The following is a 24,934-nucleotide window of genomic DNA, read 5'->3' on the forward strand; positions in this document are numbered from 1 at the left end:
GCGTGTGTGCATGCGTGCGTGCGTGCGTGCGTGCGTGCGTGCGTGCGTGCGTGCGTGCGTGCGTGTGTGTGTGTGTATGTGAACGCTGGTGGGGGATGAACGCAAATGTTAGTTTGCATGTGACAGTCGGGAGACAACCTTTGTTGTCCATTCTTGCCTTCCACTTTGTTTCAGCAGGATTTCTTGTTCCCTGCTATGTACACCAGGCTAACTGACCCAAAACCTCCTTGGCAGTCTCCTGTCTCTGTTTTCCACCTCAAGGCAGACATATGGGATTACAGGTACACACTTCTGTATCTGGCGTCTCATGGATGTTGAAGATTCCATCTCTAGTTCATCACGGTGTGTGGCAAGTGCTTTGTCCACTGAACCATCACCCCAGACCTCCTTGTAATGATTTTAATAGGAATTATGTTAAACCTTTAAATCAAGTTAAGGATATGAACTGGATGGTAGGTGCCTATAATCCCAGAACTTGAGATATATAGGCAGGAGGATTAGGGGCTGGAAGCTAACCTTGGCTACATGAAAACTTGCCTTCAGAAGAAAGGGGTGGGGGACTAGGGAGATGGCTCGGTTGGTAAAGCACAAGGACTTGACTTCGATCTCCAGGAAGCCAAGGATGCATTAGGTACCTGCAGTCCCAGTGCTGAGGAGGCAGAGGCACAAGGGTCCCTGGCCAGCCACTCTGGCTGAACCAGTAAGCTCCAGGTTAGGGGGAGACCTTGTCCCCAAATATAGAGAATTTCAGGATGCTGCCTAATATTCACCTCTGGCTCCTACATGCATGCACATACATGTGCACACACACTGGCATGTGCATGAATACACACTGATAGACAAAACCAATCAGCTTAGGGAGACCTGACACCTTAACTATCTACTCTCACTCATGAAATGGAGAATCGTTTCCCTTATCTTCTCTAATATAGTTTAGCAGTGATTTGCAGTTTTCAAAATGAAAGACCTGCATGGTGTTGATCTACACCTAAGAACTTTGCTCCTTTTGAGACCTTAGGTGGCACTTTACTTTTATTTTGGTCTCCACACCTTCACTGATCATATGCAAGAAATACAGTTGGTTTCTGCACATTGACCTTTGCCCTGTGACCTTACTGAACACAGTGACTTCTGCAGAGACAAGCTTGTCATCAGCAAAGAGAAGCAACTGGTCCCTCCTTCCTCATCAGTATGCCTTTGGTTTCCTTTTCTTCATTTAAAAAAATAGTAACCGGAGTTTCCAGAATGATGTTGTCCATGACATTAGAAACACACTTAGGTCTTTGACTACTCAGTGTGATATTTGCCATGTGTGTATCTTTATTCTGCTTTATGTTACTAGGTGCTACTTAACAAGCTGAGGAAGCTGAACTCCGTTCCTGATTTCATTGGGCTTTTGTCATTAAGGGGTGTGGAACATTCTCAAACATACTGTCTTAGTTACTTGTCTATTGCTGTGCCAAAACACCATGACCAAGAGAACTTATATATAAAAGAAAGTGTTTCATGGGGAAGGGCCTAGGCCTGGCCCAGGATGATGTGGTAGACTTTGGGGAGCCCCTTTTGAGGGCCTTACCCTGCCTGGGGAGTGGAGGGGGGATGGCTAGGGGCAGGTGGGATGTTGGGGGGAGGGGAGGGAGAGGGAGAAGGGATTGACATGTGAAGCAAGCTTGTTCCTAATTTGAACTAATAAAAGAATAAAATAAAAAATAAAAAAATTATACAAAAAAAAGAAAGTGTTTGATTAGACTTACGTTTTCAAAGACTAGAGTCCACAATGGTGCAGCCAAGGCATGGCAGCAGTTGCAGCTGAGACATCGCATCTTGATCTGCAAGTAGGAGGCAGAGAGAGAGAGAGAGAGAGAGAGAGAGAGAGAAACTGGGAATAGTGTGAGTCTTTTGAGACCTCAAAGCCCACACCCTGTGACATATCTCTAACAGGGTCACACTTCCTAATCCTTCCCAAACAGTTCCACCAATTGGGGACCAAGTATTAATACATGAGCCTCTAGGGACCATTCTCATTCAAACCACCACACCCAGTTTATGTGCCAATTGGTATTAAATAGCTGATGTCTTCTTCTTTGGCCTGCTAATGTGGTGGATTATGTGGATTAATTTTCAAATGCTGGATTAGCCTTGAATCCCTGTGATAATCCTTGCTGACTGCTGCTGTATGATTCTTCCTATACAGCAAGAGTTCCATTTGCCTATCTGTCATTGAGGAGCTTTATGTCTACAGTAGCAAAGGAGAAGGGTCTTTAGTTTCCTTTTATCACACTATGTATGTTAAGTTGGGGCACAGGGTACTACCCCTCAAATGTCTTGAAGAGACTAAAAGTGGTGTGAATTCTTTACATCTAAAAGTGGTATTAATTCTTTAAATACTTGATAGAATTCTTCCTAAACCATCTGGGTCTCAAGATTTCTAAGGGAGAGTTTTATGTTTAATTGTAAGTTCAATTTTCTGAATATTAATGGTCTATTCAAATTAGCTGCTTTGTGTGGACAGGGGTTGAGTAATCTGCCTTGCCTGTGAAGGAATTAGCTCTAGGAAAGTTGTCAGAGCCATGTGCACAGGTACCTGTAGTCTTTCCTCGTTACCCTTCTAATGGCTATGGCCACAGTTTCTGTCTTGATACTGGTAATTAGTCTCTTGTCTTTTTTTAATGTCAGTTTAAATGTCAACTACTCCAAAAAAAAAAAAGCCTTCCTAGAAAGTTCTTGCAAAAATGTACCATTTTCCTGCCACAAGCACATGGGGAGACACCACATACATATCCTTAATCATTAGGGAAACCCAAATCAGAACCACAGTGAGACACCTCTTTCTATCTACTAGAATGGCTACTGCCCAAAATTAGAAACAAGGGTTTAGGAGGATCCAAAGGAAATTTTAACCCTTATATACTGCCAGTGAGAGCATAAAATGGTGCAGCCACCTGGAAAACAGTGTGGCTGTTCCACAAAATGCATACACATGTAGATGGTATAGATTTAAATGTAGATATATAGATATAAATATAGGTCTATGTTTACCATGTGATCTGGTAGCTCCACTTCTGGGTACACCCACAAAAGTAGGGCTACAGCTCATGTATATACCTGTATCCACAGCAGTGTGCTGCATACTCTCCTCTTCTGCTGAGGCTGACACTCAGATTATTCTCATGGCTGGTTCTTCCACTCATCTTAGCATAAGCATCTCCAAAACATTCAGCCTTCCCTGCTCCTCAGCCTAACAGGCCTGGTCCTCATCTTCCCAGAACATGTGTCTCTTCCCAGTTGCCCATGCACCAAGAATATTCACATGATCTGAGTCTTAGAGTCTTAAATTCTCTGACCATGGTCACTTACGAGGTACAGTCCACCACGGTGGTGAAGTAAAAGCAGCAAAACTCAAGGTGGCTGGTCACATTGCATCCTTGATCAAGAGGGAGCAATGTATGCCCTTTACTCCGTCATCCAATCTAGGGAGTAACGCTATCCCTTTGTACTGGTTAGTTTGGGGGAGGGGTGGAAAGTGGTTTTTTTTGTTTGTTGAGTAATCTAAAAAGAGGGAACCTGAACTGATAAAATACCTTCATCAGATTAACCTGTAGGCAAGTCTGTGGGGACATTTTCTTGGTTAATGATTGATGTTGGAGGTCCCAGACCACTGTGAGCAGTGACACCTCTGGGAAAGTGGTCCTGGGTCATATAAGAAAGCAGACTGCGTGAGTCATGAGGAACGAGCCAGTAAGCAGCATTCCTCCATAGTCCCTGCTTCAGTACTGTCCTCCAGGTTCCTGTTTTGAGTTCCTACCCTGGCTTTGCCAATGGTGGACTGTGATTGGGGTATGTAAGCCAAATGAACCCTTTTCTCTCCAAGTTGAATTTGGTCATCATGTCTTATAACAGCAATAGAAATCTATGACACCCTTATCAATAGTGATAGAAATCTAAGTATGACAACCCTTACCAACTTGACAACCAAAGGCATCACTTTTAAGTCATAACATTCCACCCCTTGTTCTTATAGGTTCATGACCATGTTGTTATATAAAATGCATCTGCCCAACTTTAAAAGTCTCCATAGTCTTTAACAATTCCAACATTTTCAAAGTTCAAAGTCTCTTAATCTAAGCTCCCATAAAATCAACAACAAGCTACCTATTTCCAACATATAATGACAGAGACCAAACATTCCTATTCCAAAATGGAAGAAGTGGGCCATAGGGAAAAAAAAACAATAACACCAAAGCAAAACCAAAATCTAGCAAGGTCAACTGTACCAGACTTTTTCTTTTTGAGCCACCACCCAGCTCCCAAAATCAGGACACAGAGACTTATTATTAGTTATGAATACTTGGTCTAGCCCAGGCTTGTTTCTTGTAAGCTCTTCTAATTGAAATTAACATGCTTCTCTTTATCTACCTTTTGCCTTGGGGCTTTTTACTTTCTTCCTTCTATATATCTTACTTTCACTGTGTCTTATGTGGCTGCCTGGCTTCTTGTACAGGCATGCTCCACTCTTTCTCCTTGTTCTCTTCTCTCTTCTTTCTGAGCCTAGATTTCTCCTCCTATTTATTCTCTCTCCCTGCCAGCCCTGCCTATCCTTTCTCAGCCTAGCTATTGACCATTCAGCTCTTAATTAGACCAATCAGGTGCTTTAGGCAGGCAAGGTGAAACAAATGCAACACGTCTTTACATCATTAAACAAATGCAGCATAAACAAACCTAATACATTTACCAGTTAAAGTAACTGGACACAGTCCAGTCAACAGTCAACACCAAATTCTGCAGCTCCATGCCCCATCTGGAGTTCGTAATGTCATCAGCTAGCATCCAAAAGGCTTGGGCAGCCCCAGCCCTCCAGCATGGCCGCTCTCAGCACACACAGCTTCACTCTATGCACACAGCTCTCCTTGGCCAATGTTGCAGATTCCTGGTGTCTCCAATATCCTGGGGTCTACACATCAAAGTAGACCACACCTTCACAAGCTTCATTCGTTGACTCTTAGGGTCTCCTTCCAGAGATTCTCACCCTGCCACACATTGTCTGGTTTCAGCTGTTCTCTATAACCCCCTTAATCTTGCATCTTCCATGTGTTCAAAACTACTCTCCTAGTCAGGCATGGTAGCACACATCTTTAATCCCAGCACTTGGAAGGGAGAGGCAGGCAGATGTCTGTGAGTCCGAGGCCAGCCTGATCTACATAGTGAGTTACACGACAGCCAGGACTTCTCAGAGAGACCCTGTCTCTGAAACAAAACCACTTTCCTAGACAATTGCTTCCCAGGAGCAGGGAATCCTCTCAACTTAGGCTTTCTTCCTTTAAATGAATTTGCATCTTCACAAATGCACTCTCCAGGGAGTGGAGTTTTGTCCTTAGAACATTGTTCCTGCTGTCCCAGTGTAGAACAGGTTTCTCTTCAGAGGTGCTGGTCTCTTTAGCAGTTACCCCTGTCTTCACAGCACCAGATGAATGCTCTCCTGTCTTTTCAACACAGTCAAATTATTTGTCTAGCATCCTTAGATTTAACTTCATCCAGGTTCTCAGGATACAGGCAGAATAAAGCCAGATTCTTGACCAAAATATCACACAAGTGTCCCTGAGCCTAGTTCCTGATGGAGTCCATGTTCCCCTCTTTCAGCGTTCTTGTTTTCCAAGCTCCCACCAGAGTAGCCCACCAAGCTCTTCTTCCAGCATGCTGCAACTTTCCTAATCACCAAATCACCAAACTCTTCCACATTCCAGTCACAAAACACCAAGAGCCTAAGAACCACGTGGTCAGGTTCATCACAACAACAGCCCCACCTCTCAATGCCAATTTCTGCCTTGTGTCATTTTCTTGTTGCTATGATAAGAAACTCTAACAAATGCAATGTAAGAGAGGAAGGATTTGTTCTTTCCATCATGACAGGAAGTCAAGGCAGCTGAAACTGAAGCAACTGGTCACACTGCATCCACAACCATGGAACAGAGGGGGACAAATGCTACTGTGCTTTCTGCTCAGATCCCTTTATCTATACATTCCAAGATTCCATTCAGAGCATAGTTCTGTCCACAGTTAGGATGGGTCTTCTCAGATCAACTAACCTAATTAAGATAATCCCCTACCAGTATACCCAGAAGCCTGTCTGAAGTGATGCTAAGTCCTGCCATGTTGACACTTAACATTACCCAGCACAGTGTGGTCTCTGCTTCCCTCTCAGAAAAGGATCTCCTGAGCACACCTGTCCTGTGTATATGTGCCAACTATGTGTCCTCTATCTTGTATAATCTATCCTTCATCTAAAACACACTTACATGGGATCTGGTCTCTCCATCTCTCTCTGCTCTAGTCACCACTCAGCAGGGCCTCCAACCTGCATCCTCACCAACCCATATGATCTGTTCTTTCTGTCCATCTTTGCCTTTGAGGGTCCTCACCTATGCCCCATATATATCTTCCCTTTGAACCTGACCTGTTGCCCTTGCTCCATCCATCTGGAAACTCCCTTTCCTCCACAGTTCAGGCTTATAGGCAGGGTATGCTTCCTCTTAGGACTCTGCTGAACCATGGCTGTCTCTGCCCACACAGCAGTCTATCTTTACATCTCTGCCTAAGCTTCCTCAGACACCTTCCTTTCCTGGTCCCACCCCTACTTTCTCCTTGGCTCTGGTCTATACCCAGCTCTCCACCTGTGTCTCTTTAATACCCTCCATTCCTGATCTGCCTTCTCCAAGCCCATCAGTGTCTTTGCAGGGGTCCTGTCTTCCTGTCATGCCCTAAACTTGTCTGTCCTTGTCCATTGTCCTTTCAGCTCAAGCCCCTGTGGGGTTGTCCTCTTCTCTGGGCTTCCTGCCTAGATGTAGAGAAACCCTACCGCTGCCTAGGTGAGGCTGCACCTTCCTCCCAGCCCTGCCCCCCACACCCCATTTCAACATCAGCCTTGCTCACTGCAGTGTTGGAATTCAATTCTACACCTTAAATCTGTCACACTTCCACCACACTGCGTAGGATTGTCTGCTTTATTTAAGTAGATCTAAAAAAGAAAGATAAGAAGCTAAAAGCAGGAGCCAACAAGCTTAGAGTCATGAATAGTTTTCAGTGAAACAAGACTAGGGTGGAACCGCCCAGCACTGTTGTTCCTTTCATTGTGGGACTCACGCTGAGCCCCTTCATGCGTGCAGCCTGCTCCCCCGCCCCCATGTTGTTTCCCTTAATTGCTTACAGGACATTCTCATTTAATATTTGCATATTTCTGGAAAACCACACCTGAAGTAATGAGATAAAGAAAATTAGCTTCAGTGCAGCGGCGCTTCGAAATAGCTCTCGAATTCTTTGAGTTGAGAAGGTGGCTTCATTTCAAACTCAGAAAAGCACTTAGACGCAATGGCCTACATGCTTTAAAGAATTTTTTTTTTTAAACAAGCTATTAGGAAACTGAGAAGCTTGTCTTTTAACAAAAGGGATGGAACAAGAGAGCAGATAATGCTAAATCTACTGCCAAGGACTGATGCAGGTCCTAGGGACACAGAACTGATTCAGCCATGGGCTCCAGGAATTACTGCTCAGTAGGAACAATCCTGTCAACCCCTAGCTGAAACTGCTGTGCCTTATGTGCTAGAAGAATTTTTATATTTTTTAATCTTATTATTTTATTTTTATGCATAAGGGTGTTTTGCCTACATATATATGTGTCTATGTTTCTTGAGCAGGCCTCATGTCCACAGAGGCTGTACTGAGGTTGTGAGTTACCATATAAGTGCTGAAGGGACAAGCTCCCCTTTCGGCAGCCATAACGGCCGAACACGTGCATCTATGACCTTGTCCTAGACACTAGAAAGTCAAATGCCTGCCTCGTGACAAGGAACCAATCAGAAGTTAGCTGGTGGCACTATGCTTTACGACCCTGGGTGTACTTTACAGACAAGCGCACAGCAATGACGCATAGAGCATAGCAACCACACTGGGAGGGCCTATGGGCCATAACAACCAGTTGGCCAATCAACACAGGGCAAGCCCTCCAAGCCTGGAGGCACACCAACTGTGAGTCTGTGCGTACCCCTAGACACTCCCCTTATGCTGCCCTACAAGATCTCTCTTTGCTAGCCATCCGCCATGGCGGGTGGGTGAAAGACCCGAGCTAACATGGGGTTAGCTCGTTAAAAAAAAAAAAACAATAAAGCCTCATGAAATTTGCAACAAGCTCTCGAATCTGCCTGGTGATTGGGGTGACCACGGTCGTGACCTGGGACCCCGAATACCTGAGTTTTCCGGGGGTCTAACAGTGCTGGGACTCAACCCCGGAACCTCTGGAGGGATAACCAATGCTCTGAACTGCTGAGCTCTCTCTCCAGCCCCTGTAAAAGAATTTTTGTGACTTAATTTCATATTAATTTTTTTAGTGCTAAGGATAGAATCCACTGTATTGCACATTCTAGGCCAAGGCTCTCCCACCGATCTATACTCCAGATGCTAATTTTGTATTAATTTTGAAATAATATTGCCTAACAAGGGGCTGAAGAGGTATCTCAGTGGGTAAAAGTGTTTACTGCACAGACATAAGGACCTGAGTTCAGATCCCAACACCCTTGTTAAAAAAAAACAAAAAAAAAAACAAAAACAAAAAAACAAGTGTGGTCAGGGACACACCTGCAGCCCAGGCACTGTGGAGAGAGGAGGATTACTAGGGCTTGCAGGCCACCAGCCAGCCTATCCCCAGGTTGAGTAGGAGACCCTGCCTCAAAGGAATAAGACAGTAATACAATGTGCCCCCTGTCCTCTACAAGCATACACATGGGTGGGCATGCACCTGTATATACATGCATGAACATCACACTCAAATATGCCACATTCATATACATATAAATACATCCAAAACAGTTGGATGACACTACACGAGGCCTACTCTTCCATCTAGAATTATATCCAATTAAGCAACTCATGGGGAGGCATGAAATTTCACATTACTTTCCAGCGTTTTAAAATGCACACCATAAAAAATATAAATAAAAATCTACTTCTAAAAATGTGAATGAGAGAACTATTGGCTTCACACCATTTGTTGTAGAAGGAAATTTTCTCCCAGAAGTGCTTAGGCTACATTTGCTCAAAGGAAAGAAGGAGGGAGTACAGATTACAGAAGGGACTGGGGAATGGCTCAGTCAGCAAAGCACTCGCCTCATGAACATGGGAACCTGAGTTTGAGCCACTAAACCCACACAAAAAGCCTGGCACAGTGTCTCTGACCTGGGAAGTGGAGGCAGGAGGATCCCTGGGGCTTACAGGTCAGCCAGCCTAGTCTAGAGCTCCAGAGCAATGAAAGACCCCACCTCAAAGGAGATGTGCATCCCTGAAGATGACAACATAGGTTGTCCTCTGACCTACACACACACACACACACACACACACACACACAAGCACATGTGAGTGTGCAGGAAGCATGAATTTGGAGAAGATGGAGTTGCATGGTAGACACAAACAAAAATGTTGTTCAGTTTATATACACAAGAAATAGGGTGGAACCATCATTAGGAACATCCTTTTCACATGGCATGCAGGCCTTATGTGCTGACTTGTTTGTCAACTTGACACAAGCTAGAGTCATTTCGGAAGAGGGAACCTCAACTGAGAAAATGCCCTTATCAGTTAGTCCTGCCCTGACCTCCCTGGATGATGGACTACAAGCTATAAAAGGAAATAAACCTTTTACCTCCCCTGCCTTGTGGTGTGGGAAACCTCTAAATTCATTTTTATATCCTCCTCCGCCTCCACCATCAACATAGACTTACTAGCTCCCTTAAAACCAGAGGCCTGCTGGAATCTGACCCCCAGAATTGGTTTGGGGGTCTCTTGCGCAATCTGGACTTTGCTGGGACATCATTGAGTGTCCTCAAAAGAGAAGCAGTTTTCCTTTTTAAAAAAGGTCGTGCATCTTCAGATGGATAATTCTGCCATTTTCATCTCACTTCCTGAAAGACAGGGTCAGCTTGTGAAAAGTTGTCAAACAGCATCCTGAACGTGAAATGTCAACCCTCACTCTAAGCTCTGCCCCCTTTCCAAAGCATCTAATGAAGACTTCATTGGGCTTTACAGTGGCTTTCTGATTTTGGTAGTCTATACAAGAAGGGAGTTATGAAGGTCTTGCATACCATTAACGATTATCTCCCCATGTCATGCCTGAAATATCATGATTATTCATGTAAAGTGTCCTAAATAAAGCTGGATACAGGTGAGCGGGGAGAAGTAATGATGAAAATCAGAGCAATGAGACTTGCTCAATGCTATTGCACTGGGGTCAGATAAAGGGATCCAGTGACTCCAAACCCATCTTCAAGACACTAACATAAGGTTTAGGTTTAAGAAATAATTGGTCCTGTAATCCAGCACTCAAGAGACAGAGGCAGGCAGATCTCTGTGAGTTCAAAGCCAGCCTGGTCTGCAAAGCAAGTTCCAGAACAGCCAGAGCTGTTACATGGAGAAACCTTGTGTGGAAAAACAAACAAATGGAAGCAGATGCAGAGACTCACAACTAACCACTAGGCTGACTTCCTGGAGTCCAGTCGGAGAGAGGGAGGAAAGATAATATGAACAGAGGGATCACAGAAACAGCTGACCTAAGCTATTAAGAGCTCACTGACTCCAGACTGACAGCTGAGGAACCTGCATGGGACCCAACTAGGACCCCTGAATGCAGGTGATAGTAAATGGCTTGAGCAATTTGTGGAGCCACTGGCAATGGGAACTGGCTTTTTGGAGCCCATTTCCTATGAAGCGATATCTTGCTCAGCCTAGACACAGCGGGGAGAGCCTTGGTCCTTCCTCAACATGGTGATGGGACAGACTTCCTTGACTCCCTATGGAAGACCTTACCCTCTCTGAGGAGCAGATGGGGGGTGGGGTAAGGGGAAGGTGGAAAGAGTGAGAGAGGGGAGGGAGGGAAAACTGGGATTGGTATGTAAAATAATAATAATAATAATAATAATAATATAAAAGAAAAAACAAAAAGAACGAAAAATAATTGGGGCAGGACATGACCAAGCAGTCCTGACCAATGTGTGGATTTGCACTGGTCCATCCCTGTCTCAGCACTGGTTCTAAGGTAGTCTGGAGACATGGCTGAGGGAATAAACTGGCTCTCTGGCAGTGATTACTCAGCCAAAAGGAACCTCTCAGTCCTCACCGATAATTGAACTTATCTAAGGGAGGAGAACCTGTCCTCTGAGACAGCTATTCCATGAATCCAAGGTGACTTAAGAGGAAAGGTTAGGGACAATTAATTATCTCTGTGCCTTCAGCTAAACGAAAAGAGACAGACACAGAATGAAGACAGAGATGGCAGGCTTTCAACGGTTGTCTTGTAGATCCGAGTAAGAAATCAATGCTTTTTAGCAAAAGTGGTGCCCTAGTTTCTTTCTTTTTGCTGTGATAAACACTATGTCTATCTTAGTTAGGGTTTCTAATGCGGTAATAAACACCATGATCAAAAGCAAATGGGGAGAAAAGGATTTGTTTCAATTAAACATGTCCTGATCACATCTACCATGAAGGGAAGTCAGGGCAGGAACTCAAGCCAACAATCTGGAGGCAGGAAGTGAAGCAAAGGCCACAGAGGAATGCTGTTCCTAAACTTGTTCTCCACGGCTTACTCAGCTTGCTTTCTTATACCATCTAGGACGACCAGCTGAGGGGCAGCACTACCCACAGTGAGCTGGGCCCTCCCACATCAATCATTAAGAAAATTCCAGGCAGTGATGGTGCACACCTTTAATCGGCACTTGGAAGACAGAGGTGGGCAGATCTCTGAGTTCAAGGCCAGCCTGCTCTACAGAGTAAGTTCCAGGAGAGCCAGGGCTATACAATGAAACCCTGTCTCAAGAAACCAAAAGAAGGAAACTCCCTACAAACCTGCCTACGTGCCAGTCTTATGGAGGCATTTTCTCAGTTAAGATTCCTTCTTCTCAGATATATGTAGGTGTGTGTCAAGTTGACAAAAATCAGCCAGCACAATTGACCCTTGCCAACTTGACACACAAACATATCACTTATTAAACCATAGCACTTCCTTTCTGGTTCATCCCCAGGATCTCATATTAATATCACAATATAAACATAGTATAACTTTAAAAGTTCCCCAGTCTTTCCATTTTTCAGCACTTAAACATCCATTCTCTTTAAAGGCCTCTCAAGTATGGACTACTGTAAAATCAAAAACCAAGTCACATACAATCTCATTCCAAGAGGGAAGAACTAGGGAACAGACACATTCAAATTAAACCAAGGTCCAATCATGTAAAGCTCAGTGTCAGACATCTGGAACTCATGGTCTCCTGCAATCCACAGGGCCTGTGAAGCTCCACTCCCTCCAGTTGTGCCTTCCACGGCACACACAGCTTGTCTCCTAATCCCAGGCCAGCTCACTCCACACCTGCTGCTGATCTTAGGCGCTGTCCTGTAGCACTGACACCTCCAATGCTGGGTTTGCTACTACAATTGGGCTGCACCTTCACTAGTAACCTCTTCTGGGCTCTCCTTGGGAATGCTAACAGTCAACATGGTGCTAAGCCTCAACTTCTCTTCATGACTCCAAAAATCCTGGGGTTTCTACTGTAAATAAGGTTACACCTTCACCAACAGCCTATCATGGTGCCAAGCTTCAACTGCTCTCCATGGCCACTTCATGCTTTCAAAGCCAGTACCACCTGGGAGACTCTTCTACATTACCAAGCTCGGTAGCCAGCAAAAGCACAGCCTTGGCCCCGTTTGGACCACAGCTTCTGTGAGCTGACGACCCCCAGGAAACACTTCCAAGATTTTGCCTCCGTGCCTCTGGTCTCATGTTAATCACCACTAATTTTTCAGCCCCAGCTGGCCAGAACGATAGATTCTTGGTTCATAATTTTAAATGGCTGGAATAGACAGCCTGAACTCCATATGCCTGCCTTTATCATCTGCTCTGCTCTCAGCATTGTCTCCCAACTTCCCACAACAGCCCATTAATCTGTGACGATCCACAGCTTTTTGAGACCAGTTTTAAAATCTTTCCACAATCCTCCCCAAAACATGGCTGTGTCTGTCATAGCAATATCCTATGCGTATGATACTGATTTCTATCTTAGTTGGAGTTTCTATTGCTGTGGCAAAACACTATGACAAAAAGTAACTTGGAGAGGAGAGGGGTCACTTCAGCTTGCCATGGGTCCATGACTAAGGGAAGCAAGAGCAGGAGAGCCAGGCAGGAACCTGGAGGCTGGCACTGAAGCAGAGGCCTCATAGGAATGCTGCTTACTGGCTTCTTCCCAGGCCCATGTTCAGCTACTTACACAATCCAAGACTCCTGCCCAGAGCTGGCACAACCCAAAGGCGGCTTGGTCTTCCTCCACAGCCGTGCCCACAGGCCAATGAGATGAGGGCATTTTCTCAATGGAGGTTCTATCTCCCCAGACATCTCTAGTTTGTGTCAAGTTAACAACAGCTACCAGTACAAACAGCTTCTAAGATTCTTTCTCAGACAGATGCTGGGAAAAACACGTTGGCCTCAAGTCAACACCATCTGACACAGTAATCCTGGGCTGAAGGGAGAATGTCACAAACCACAGCATAGAAAGACTGCCCATCAATCACTTGTCTCCAAGGGATGAATTCACCAGGTTGAAGTCAGTCCCCTTGCACTGTGCTCTGACCCATCAGAAAGGGAGTAGTGCACATGCTGCATACCAAGAGTTGAGTGTAGGACAGTAGATAAAAGAGGACAGGAAGGGAGACGTGTACATCAGACTGCCACAAGCAATCACTCTGTCTGATGGAGAACTGGTCTACCCAGAAATAGGGTACGTTGTCTAAAGAAAGGAGCCCCATGTTAAAACAAAAAATGACCTGGGGAGGAGCTGTATCTAGTCAGAGCCAACTCTATAGTGAACTGAAGGGCTAGAAAGCAGCCATGTTGAGATGTGCTTCCACAAGCCCTTCCAGACTCTCAACCCTCAGTAATATTCAACAAAATAGCATATGTGCATAGTCTCAAGAGGGAGCATGTGCAGGAATGGCTAACAGCTTTAGAGGCCAGCCCAGCCTTCAAAAGGCCAGGGGCTGGATCACCAAGCACAGAAACCTCTTGATTCACACCAGGACAGGCATAGAGCTGACTGCCATGCTTTGGAAGATCTCTCCATGTCTGGGTCACCATGACTCAAGGCAGAACCCACCCTCCTGCAACAATTTCACTTAAAGGCACAAACTATCTTCATTCCCTCTAAAACACAGAAACATACTAATTTTTCTTTTCTTTTCTTTTCTTTTCTTTTTTTTTTTTTTGGTTTTTCAAGACAGGGTTTCTCTGTGTGGCTTTGGAGGCTATCCTGGCACTCACTCTGTAGACCAGGCTGGCCTCGAACTCACAGAGATCCGCCTGCCTCTGCCTCCCGAGTGCTGGGATTAAAGGTGTGCACCACCAATGCCCGGCGAACATACTGATTTTTAACTTGAGGGATTCAGCTTTAATCACACTGACCTCTGAAGATGACAGACCAGGCAACTTTTCATTTTATTTCCTTTATGGGGGGAGTGTGGAAGTGTCTGGTTCCTCCAGCATTAGATAGTAATTGGTCAGAGGGAGTCCCAGGGCCCTGGAACATCTCAGGCGGCACAGTCCTTCTAGGAGGAGTCCCTTGGCCACCACATACTTACCTGCTCTGAGGGTCTCCAAGACCCCTTGTATCTCAATGTCGATATCTGGGAATTGTGCTGTGGCCTCCAGAAAAATGATGAGGTATCCACCAGGGAAGATCACCAGGACATGGGTTCAAGCCAGCAGAAAGGTTTTATTAGCCAGCTAATGACTACTACTGTAAATAAGGTTACACCTTCACCAACATAATACTACACTGGTTAGTCAGGATTCAAACGCAGCACTGAGCCTTTTTCAGAGTGGGTTTTTAAGCATGTGTGCACATGCACACACACACACACACACACACACACACACATACACACAAACACAAACCACATCCTGTGGTGACACACCTCAGTAAATGAAAACAGTTCCCCAGAAGCAGAACTACACAGGCCAAAAAGCAAAGTTAGTACATTTAGGGACTTTCCCAGAACCATGGACTTCGATGGATTAAGCCTTTGCTCTCCTGGCTGGTGTTGCTGCCTGTGTGCTGGGTCCCAAGGCCTGAATGGTACTTCCATCACAGAGTCATTTGTGCTAAGGTCTGGGGGCCTGTTACAAAATGTATATCCTTTTATCACATGATGGAATCCATATCCAGAACTGCATGTGTGACCAAGAACCTGAGACTAGATAGCCTAGAGACCTAGAGCAAAACCAAATACTACTGTTCTACTAAAAGTATCTAATAATAAAATGACCCCTAATGATGTTCTGCTATACTTGTGGATCAGTGCCTTGTTCAGCCATCATCAGAGAAGCTTCCTCCTGCAGCAGATGAGATGAATACAGAGACCACAGGCAGATAATACACAGAGAGTGAGAGACCTTGGAACACTCAACCCTAAATGGGATACCTCCACCAAATCCCTCCTTTTGGGGATCAGGACATCCTGTGGAAGAGGAGGCTGATGGAGTGTAAGAGTCAGAAAGAATGGAGAGCACCAAGAAAACAAGGTCTCCTGAATTAACAGGATCAACACATGTGTGAACTCAGAGACTGGGGTAGCATGCACAGGGCATGCACAGGGCCTGCACAGGGCCTGCACCGGCCTGCACCAGATGGAGTCCTAGAATTGAAAGAAGTGGACACCTGCCCCATCCCTAACCCAGAAGCTACCTCCATTTGATAACCACTTTGCAAATGAAAACTTGGTTTTCTCCAAGGGAGTCTCACTGGGGAAACAACTACTCTTCAGGGTACACTGTATGGCCAACAGTAGATGACCTACAGGAAGCCAACTCAACAGCATCTTTAGAGGTTAACTACAGGTCCTTTGGGTATATATTATGGCTTCCAGTTCAGTGTTTTTATGGGATAATTAAGTGTGCCACTGAGTGGTCTCTGCATCTGTTTCTTGTCCCTTCTTCTTGTGCTTTTTTTTCCTTCTGTTTGTTTTGTTCTGATGTGTTAGCTTTTGTGTTACCTTATTATATCATATTATATTATATTATATTATATTATATTATATTATATTATATTATATTCCCTTAGAAGTCTGTTTTCTAATCAGAGGCAGAAAGGGCTTGGTCTAGATGGGGAGGAACTGGGTGGAGTAGAGGGAGGGAAGCATAATCAGGGTATGTTATATGCTAACAAAAATCTATTTTCAATAAAAAAGCAAGAAAAGAAAAAAAATCTGAAAAAGTGTCTTTGTTTTTGTGTGAGACAGGTTTCATGTAGCTCATCCTGGTCTGGAATTTGCTGTGGAGCCAAGGATGATCTCCTGATTCTGCTGCTTTTATTTGCTGAATACAGGGATTACTGATATGCATCTCCACACCAAGTTCACGTGGTGCTGGGAACTAAACCCAGGGTTTCGTGCATGCTAGACTGGTGCTCTATTCTTGAGCCTAGTCCCCAACCACTGAGAAGGTGGCTGTTGGTTATTTAATACATAAGATCAAGCTGAGAATATAGTACAGTGCTCAGCACAAGCCTGGAATGTTCATGGCCCTGGGTTTGAGCCCTCATACTGCAGTGTATGAAGTCCACGAAATGGAATTGAGTAGGATGAGACATACCTGTAATCCCTGAAGTTGGCGGGGGGGGGGGGGGGGTCTGGCAGGAGGATCCTGCACTTGAGACCAGCCATGGTCTACACAGCAACTTGTAGGCTAATCTGGGTTACACAGTGAGATCCTGTCTCAAAACCCAAGATAAAATGCCTTCCCAGGCTGCTCCCACCTTGCTGCACTGGCGGCAAGCCCCACTATGGCAGATGAATGTGTGATAGGGAGAAAGCAGAGTGGTGTGCACTGTGGAGACAAGCAGAACTGCAGATGTGACAGCAGTGAATGATGCTGTCATTACCTGTTGGTGTGAAGCAGCCTGGAGCTTAGGCAAATGCAAACTCAGTCCTCAAGCACACCACCCAGCCTCGGGATCGGCCTGGCTCTGAACAGTGTCAGAGGCCCAAGATGAAGAGCTGTTCACTTTCTGAATTGGACCTCTTGGAAGGACCACCATGGCTCACGATGCCACCAGAGACCATATTAGTGTCTGTGGTCCATGCTGCTGCCCCAGACCATGATGAAGCCTGGGATCCATGTGGACATATGCAGTCTGTGCCGATGACTGATGCGTTGGCATGTGCTGCCACTGAGGGCCATGAGTCAGCCGGTAGTCCTGAGACAGAGGACCATGTTGATGTCTGCGGCCTGTGTTACCACCCAAGGTCATGCAGATGTCTGTGTTTAGTGCCACTGCCTGAAGCCACGTCGATGTCCATGGGCCATGCTGCCTCCTGAGGCAGTGTTGATGTCCATGGTCTAGACTGCCTTCAAAGGCCTTGTCTGGATCTGTGGTCTTTCTACAGACCAAGCCATGTTTATGGTCTGTGCTGTCACCAGAAACCATGTGGAAGCCCATGATCCATGCTCCCGCTGACTTTAAAGTGAATGGAAGCTACTTTTGCAGTTATTTCAGTGACTATGGATGCACAATTAAGAAAGAGGGACATGCCAGAGGTGGTGGTACACGCCTTTGATCCCAGCACTCAGAAGGCAGAGGCAGACATATCTCTGTGAGTTGGAGGCCAGCCTGGTCTAGAGAGCAAGTTCCAAGGCAGCCAGGGCTGTTACACGAAGAAACTCTGTCTTGTAAAAAAGAAAGAAGAAAGAAAGAGGGACATGGAAGGCTTCTGTGTCCCAGTCCCCAGTCTCCCCCCACCCCCACCCCCACCCCGCAAAAAAAAAAAAAGAGGACCAACCTAAACAGGAAGCCATTGAAGAAACTTCTTTAAAGTATGCTAAGGGCTGGCAGGACATACGACACTGAAGAGGCCCCCACCTGAAGCCGTGCAGCATGGGTGGGGTGAGCGCCACTACAATGAGCAAGTATGTGGTGAAGAGATGGGAGAGAAAGAGAAGTAGAGCGGTGAGGTGGAGCTGGAGGGTGGTGAGGAACAGCCTGATGTGTGTAGCCTATGCCGCCACCTGAGGCCATGGAGATGCCCCAGCCCATGCTGCTGCTGGGGGCCATATCTAGGTCCACGGCACTGCAGCAGCTGGGGCCTGGGTCAATGTCCATGGCCCATGCTACACCAAAGGCCATGCAGATGTCCCTGGTCTGGGCTACCACCTGGGGCCATGTTGATGTCCTAAGGCTGCACAGAGCTGGCCCCACACCCTCACCTGGGTAGCATGGTAGAGCTGGCCCTGGTGGCATGGGCATGGGTGAGCCAGCTGCAGGGGGAAGAGCCTGGCTCTGCCTCTTGCACTGAGGGCATGAGTGTAGGAGAGCTGGCCCTGCTCCCCCCCAGTCTGGGCAGCATGGGAGAGTTGGCCCTAGAGGTGAGGATACAGGAGAGCTGGCTCCACCCCTTGCCAACTTTGGCATTGCTGTGAGCTGACCCTCGCCTGGGCAAAGCAGAAGAGCTGGCCCTGGTATTGCAGGTAAGGAGAGAAGACAGGCTGACCAACTCAGCTACTCTCCAGTCCAGCTCTAGGGCTTTGAGTTGCCCACCCCAACATCTATTCCATCTGAGAACCACTGGAGGGCATGAAGGGCAGGTTCTGCAGAACCAAAGCTGCAGGATCTCTATGTCACAGAGTAACAGCAGGCTATCCGAGAGGAGTCCCAGCGTATTGATAGTGTAGCAGAAGCCAGAGGCCTCACAACAATGTGTTGCAGTGAACACTTACAAGTAAAGCTGTTAGGACAAAAGAGTATACTGTGTGACACACTGTGACACACCACAGCTTCCATAAGGATGTTTTAGTTTTGGTTTTGGTTTTGGTTTTGGTTTTGGTTTTCTTTTGGGGGTGAGGTAGCAAGGGCAGAGGGCAGATATGGAAGGACGGGGAGACAAGTGGGACTGAGGTTAATGGTGTAAAATTCACAAAGAAGCAAAAAAAAGTTTTTTGTTTTTTTTAGGTGTGATAAGGATGCTGAAGTGTTGCTCCCGACAACTGATGGCTTCTGGCAGGGATGCGGAAGGGGAGGATTCAGTTCTATTTAAGGAGCAGGATACTGACAGCTTGACCATGCTCCGGTGAGTATATAGATAACACAAATTGGACTTTTTTATTTTTTAATTTCAATTTTAATATTTTATTTTTGGGGGATCACAAGTGGGAAGTGGACATGGAAGAACTGGGAAGTGATTGTGGTAAGGATGCATGACGTGAAATTCCCAAAGAATCAATAAAAATATTATGTTGGAAAAAATATTTTAATCCCCGGTGATGTAGCACAGTGGTAGAATCCTTGCCTGGAATGTACAAGGCCCTGGTATCTATGCCCATCACTGGATAGCTAGATGATAGATAGATAGATAGATAGATAGATAGATAGATAGATAGATGATAGATAGATCATCAAATCTGTCATTCTTTTCTAATTGCTGTAATATCTACGTTCACAACAATTAGCTCAAGCCTTTCTTCCAGAAGTAGCAAGGAGATTCTAGCTGAATGAACTCGGCTTCTTGCCTGGTTTTGAGTTATGTAAAGTGCTAATGCTGTGTGCTGTTGTCTTGTCCTACCAGGCATTATTGGCTTGTCTGCTTCTGTCTTCTCTGAGAGTATGCTGAATGTCACCCACTGGCCTGAGGGGTGAGCAGCCACATGGCTGACACCTGCTTGCACATTTCTCTTAATTCAGCTTGAGGTCCCAGAAACCGGGGTCTAGTGATTGAGTCACCGCTGCTGAGCTCTGGAGAGTCCTCAGCAGCAGATGAGAGCTCTCTCTTGCATCGGCAAACTTCTTCTAAGTCCCTCCAGACTGTGTCCACCTCTCCCAGGATTGGAGAAAGTCCATGAGAACTGTTGAGGTTTTGATAAGCCCTCCCCCTGCCCCAGGATGGCCAGGCAGTTATTAGATGCTGCCTGGGAATCATTTCCCAGTAGCCACAGCGTGAATCCATGTCTTGATTGTGGAACCTGTGTTCCTGTTTCCCAGCTGTTAGAGGGATTAGAGGAGAAAGGTTCTAAGGCCTGAGCTCATCACAATTCTTAGCTGACTGGGGACTTTTGGCTGGTTTGTTTGTTAAGCAGGCAATAGATTTAACCAGAGGAAATTATGAAAATTCAGGAGCAGAAGATGGTAATCCAACAAATCCTGTCTTTGGCTGGCCAGTCCCAGGTTACCCCGTGACTTCGAATGCTCACAGGGCCTGAGAATGAGAGATGAGTAGTATCTCTACCTTGTAAGCCAACTGGCCAGCGCCATCCCAGCTGACACTGAACTCCTGAGAAAGAAGAGTGGACCTCACTCACTTCAAACCAAGCTTTCCTTTCAGAAAGGAAACAACAGGACATTCATAGACACAGCAGGCAGAACTTCCCGTGTCCTAAACCACTCCAATTCCCTCAGCTACAAAAGCTCTCGCCTCAGGACAAGCAGCCTCTCCCTGGCTGGCTACACAGTTCCTCAGGAGCCCCTGAGTAAGTCTGACTTTCAGGTCCAGCCACACTTAGCAGACACCTGTCAATCACCATGAGATGTGGTTTGACCTAGGAACATTACAATGACCGTACAAGAATGATGCCAAGGATCTGAGTTTCCTTGGGAGCCAATGTGTTTGACTAAACTAAAATCAAGATTTTTATTTAAAATATGTATATAAGGTTCTTTTTAGTCTTGAGCAAATTTCTTTCCATGTTGGTCTTTAGAATCAGGACCCAGACTGCTTCCAGCATCTGCTCCTGGCATGGTTGGCCACACTTAGAAGCTCCTTGTCATCTTATTCTGTACCCCTCCAGCTCTCAATCTACTCCTAGCAGCACAATGGGAAAGTCACCTATACGGGAGGCCCTGAGAGCCTTCTGTCTTACAATAAGTGCTTAGGACCATGAGGATATCTTGCCCTCAGGTCTCTCAGGAGTCCCCTCCTCAGGCTGCTCCCCTCAAGTTTGACCATCCTCAAGTTTATACTGTCTCTGTTAGTGGCAATGGAGTGTGGGCTAGAGACACAGTACCATGATGCTGCCAGTAGCAGACTAAAGAGTCCTTTCAGAGACCTCCATTCAGGTGTGTAAGCAAGGCCACAGTGAAACCACTGAACTGGACCACTCCATGGGTAGAGAGAATGGTTATTGGGGATAGAGAGACACAAAATGGCAGAAAAATGGTTTTTATGACAGACAGGAGTGTGGAGTCTTCTGTTGATACAGGCTGTTTGGCTTGACCAGGAACTAGCAGCCCTTGCCTCAGGCAGCTGATTTTAGGGCAGACTGTGGGAGTTCCTGGTAAACTAAACACTGCTGTATAAGATCCCTGAGGAATACTGAATTTAGGCTTCTGTTTACCCAATCACAATCCTCCTGCTTACCCCATGTTTAGGGCATTGTCATCAGCACTGCCATTTGGGGATACCCTTTGGATCTAACAAGATGGAGCCAGGATTCTCTTTTTCTTTAATTGAAAAAACGTTTTCATTCAATCTATTTTGATCATGTTTTTCCCTTCCCCAGTTCCTCCCAGATTCTTTCCACCACCCTACCCACCTAACTTTGTTCTTTTTCTCTCTCTCTGTCTCGATCCTTACCAGGTTTTAACCCGGGAGGAATGACAGACTCAGCGAGTTGGTTTTGAGTATATAAGTTTTATTTCACACTTATGTCAAAGTAACACACACAAGCATAAGCTAAGAACCATAGCCACACAATTAGGTCTTAACCAAGGTTTATTGTTATTTTAATTTTTTCCATTTCTATGTCAGCAACCTTCACAGCAAGTTGTGTTGGACCACCCCCCATCCCCCCAATCCTTCCTCCAATCCCCACAAGACAACATCTTACCATGTAGCTTGGCTCACCTGCAAATCACTATGTAGAGCAGTCTGGCCTCAAACTCCTAGAGACTCGCCTGCCTCTGCCTCCCAAGAGCTGGGATTAAAGATGTGCACCACCATGCCTGACCCGTTCAGAAATTCTTGATTCTTTGCTGGCAAGAGGCTTCAAGTGGACATTACAGTACAGGATTCTCTCCTTTCCCAAGTCTCCTCAATTTTTTTCAGTCTATCCCGATTCATCTCAATCAGACACCACCAACCAAGCACCAAGTCTCAGTGACAGCCTGTTCAGGCCAGTTCCAGTATGGTTGGGACACAGATCTGAAAGTCCCCATTTCCTCCTGTCTTCTGTGGAACAGGACACAAAGAAACCTCAATGGATGAGAGATCACAAATGCAAACTACCAGACAATTTAAACAACCAAGACTTTGACCCACACCTTCTGGCTATTACTCAAGACAACAGGCACTTACCCAGCCACCACCAGGGCAGAAAGCCTGCCTGATGACAGTCAGACTCACGGAAAGCAGGGTCATCTATCCCTGGTGACAATCCTGAAAGCTGAACAACTTCTGTAAGCATTTCAACAGCTTGGATGGGATGAATAGGGAGGGATTCTGACACTCAGGAGCCAAAGAATACTGGGTGTTACAGTTCGGAAAGAAAGGTATTCTGGCAATCGGGAGCAATAGGCATAAGCAGTTTACAGCCCTGCTTCAGGGAAAGGCTTCCCAAGTATATCAGCTTTGCTCCAGAAGGAGAGGGTTTCCCTGGCAAAGTTGTTACAGTTCAGGTACCAGTCCCCAGAACAGCGAGTGTAACAACTTCGCTTGGCTAGGGGAAGGTTTCCCCAGCGAAAAGTGTTACTCTCTGCTCTACCTGTGGTATTCCCTGGCTCCTAATTGTCAGAATACCTTTCCATCCGAGCTGTAGCATTGGGTATTCTTTGGCTCCCTAGTGCCAGAATCCATCCCTGTCTATCCCATCCGAGCTGTCAAAATGCTCATATCACCTAAAATTTAATCATCCTTATTTTCCCCCTTGTTCTGGCAAGGTAAGAATTGCAATGAGTCCAATGGCATCTGACTGCAAAGTGACCGATTCAGGACTCAACTAAGAGCATGGATAGCTCAGTTTTTAGTGACATTGTTCAATCTAAGCAAGTAGTTTTGCATTGCCAGTTGCTACAAAGGAGAATGGAAATATGGAAGTGTAGTCCTTCTGAACTGATTCTGTACCCATCCTCTCTCCAGACATTAATATGTCTCTGTGAAAAGCTACCTCAAATCCCATCTTTCCAGAAAAGTACCAGACACTCCTCCCCTCCATTAATCCTACTGAAATGAGAGGGAGTCCAATTACCTAAAAACTGGAGCAACCACAAAAAAGAAAACACGCCGATACATAAATTTTTCATTGAAATAATTCACTTAGCAACATTAACAAGACAGGCAAATTTCTTTTTACTGAATACTGATCATCCTATAGTTACTGCAGAAATAAGGGAAATGTTTTGTGCCCAGTATCTACACTGTGGGGAATGTGTAGGTGTTCATGAATCTTAAAGAGGGCAATGAAAACTACAGATGAATCTAATTTCATCCCTGGGACTTGGCAAGTGTACTTGAGGGCCCTGCTGCCAGCTTGCTCACTCTGTTTAAAGGGCCATAAAGACTCCAAAGTCATTTGAAAGACCCAAGTGTCATCAACACATTATCAAAATGTCGGTTTCTTATATTTAGTTGCCTCACACTTGGAAATCCATCATCTTTCTGTCTCCCACATAATGTGTGGTGTGGTGGAAAATAGAGCTTTGTGGTCATCCTGCACTCATCAGAATGCTAGTCAGTTACCACAGCTATACAAGGGACACGAGAACACTGACCTTGAAGGATTAGTGGATGTGGAAACTGTCCTACTCCTTTGCACATACATGTCACACTTTCTTTTATTTTATACACAAATGCTCAGAACAACATTGGGAGCCTGGATCTGGTTTCTGGATTCTTGGCTTCTTATTCAAGAATGGAATAAAAACCCACACAGATTGCAAAGCAGTGAGGAAACTTTATTCAAAGCCAACAGTCAGTACAGGTTAGAAATACAGAAATTCAAGAGCCTTGATAATTACTCAGGGCTTCTTTAATGGGGTTCAAGAGAAGGAGAAGTTTGGTTGCTTAGGGGCAAAGTTTGGGTGGTTCACTACCGTAATTGCAAGGTTAAGCTTATGCCCCCTCCCATGAAGCATCTGGTTCTAATCATATACCTGCTCAATCATACAGATGTATGAGATGGCAAATAGAGGGTTCTCCCTAAAAGCTTACCTGGGTACATAGTTTTACCTTAGTACACCCAAATCCAGTTGAGACTGGATCAGCCTATGACCTGTTTTCCAGATTGCATCCCAGGATTGCTGAAATAGAAATCCAGTATGATCAAGAGGCTACTGAGAGGAGGAACCTCCTTCTGTTGTTGACAACAGAAGTTTGATGAGCATTGTTTGCTAACAGGCTGATAGGTGCACTGTCCAGAGAGAGGTTCCTTATGCCCCACAACTTTATTTGGAATAACGGAAAGCTAGAAAAACTCAAAAATTCTTTAATAGGTGAACAAACGTGTTTGGTAAATCCACATGATGGGATAACTCAGGGATAGAGAGGACAGAATTTAATACAAACAGCTTGGCTGTATGGCACTCACTTAGGTGAAAGAAAAAGTCAGTGGTTTAGTAGTTTTACTGGGAGTACTGTGCAGATGTTAGTTTTGTTGTTGTTGTTGTTGTTGTTGTTGTTGTTAAGGTTTAGTTTGGTTTTTTAATGTGTGTGTGTGTGTGTGTGTGTGGGTGTGTGTATGTGGGTGTGTGTGTGTGTGTGTGTGTGTGTGTGTGTGTGTGTGTGTGTGTGTGTGTGTGTGTGTGTGAGTGCATGTGCCATGTTCGTGAAGTACCCTCAGAGGCAAGAAAATTTTGTCAGATGCCCTGGAACTGTGAACCATGTAATGTGGGTTCTGGGAAGGCAGAAGAAATAGCTCTTAACTGCTGAGCCACCTCTC

Source organism: Cricetulus griseus, assembly GCF_003668045.3.
Source record: "Cricetulus griseus strain 17A/GY chromosome 1 unlocalized genomic scaffold, alternate assembly CriGri-PICRH-1.0 chr1_1, whole genome shotgun sequence".
In the NCBI taxonomy this organism is placed as follows: Eukaryota; Metazoa; Chordata; class Mammalia; order Rodentia; family Cricetidae; genus Cricetulus; species Cricetulus griseus.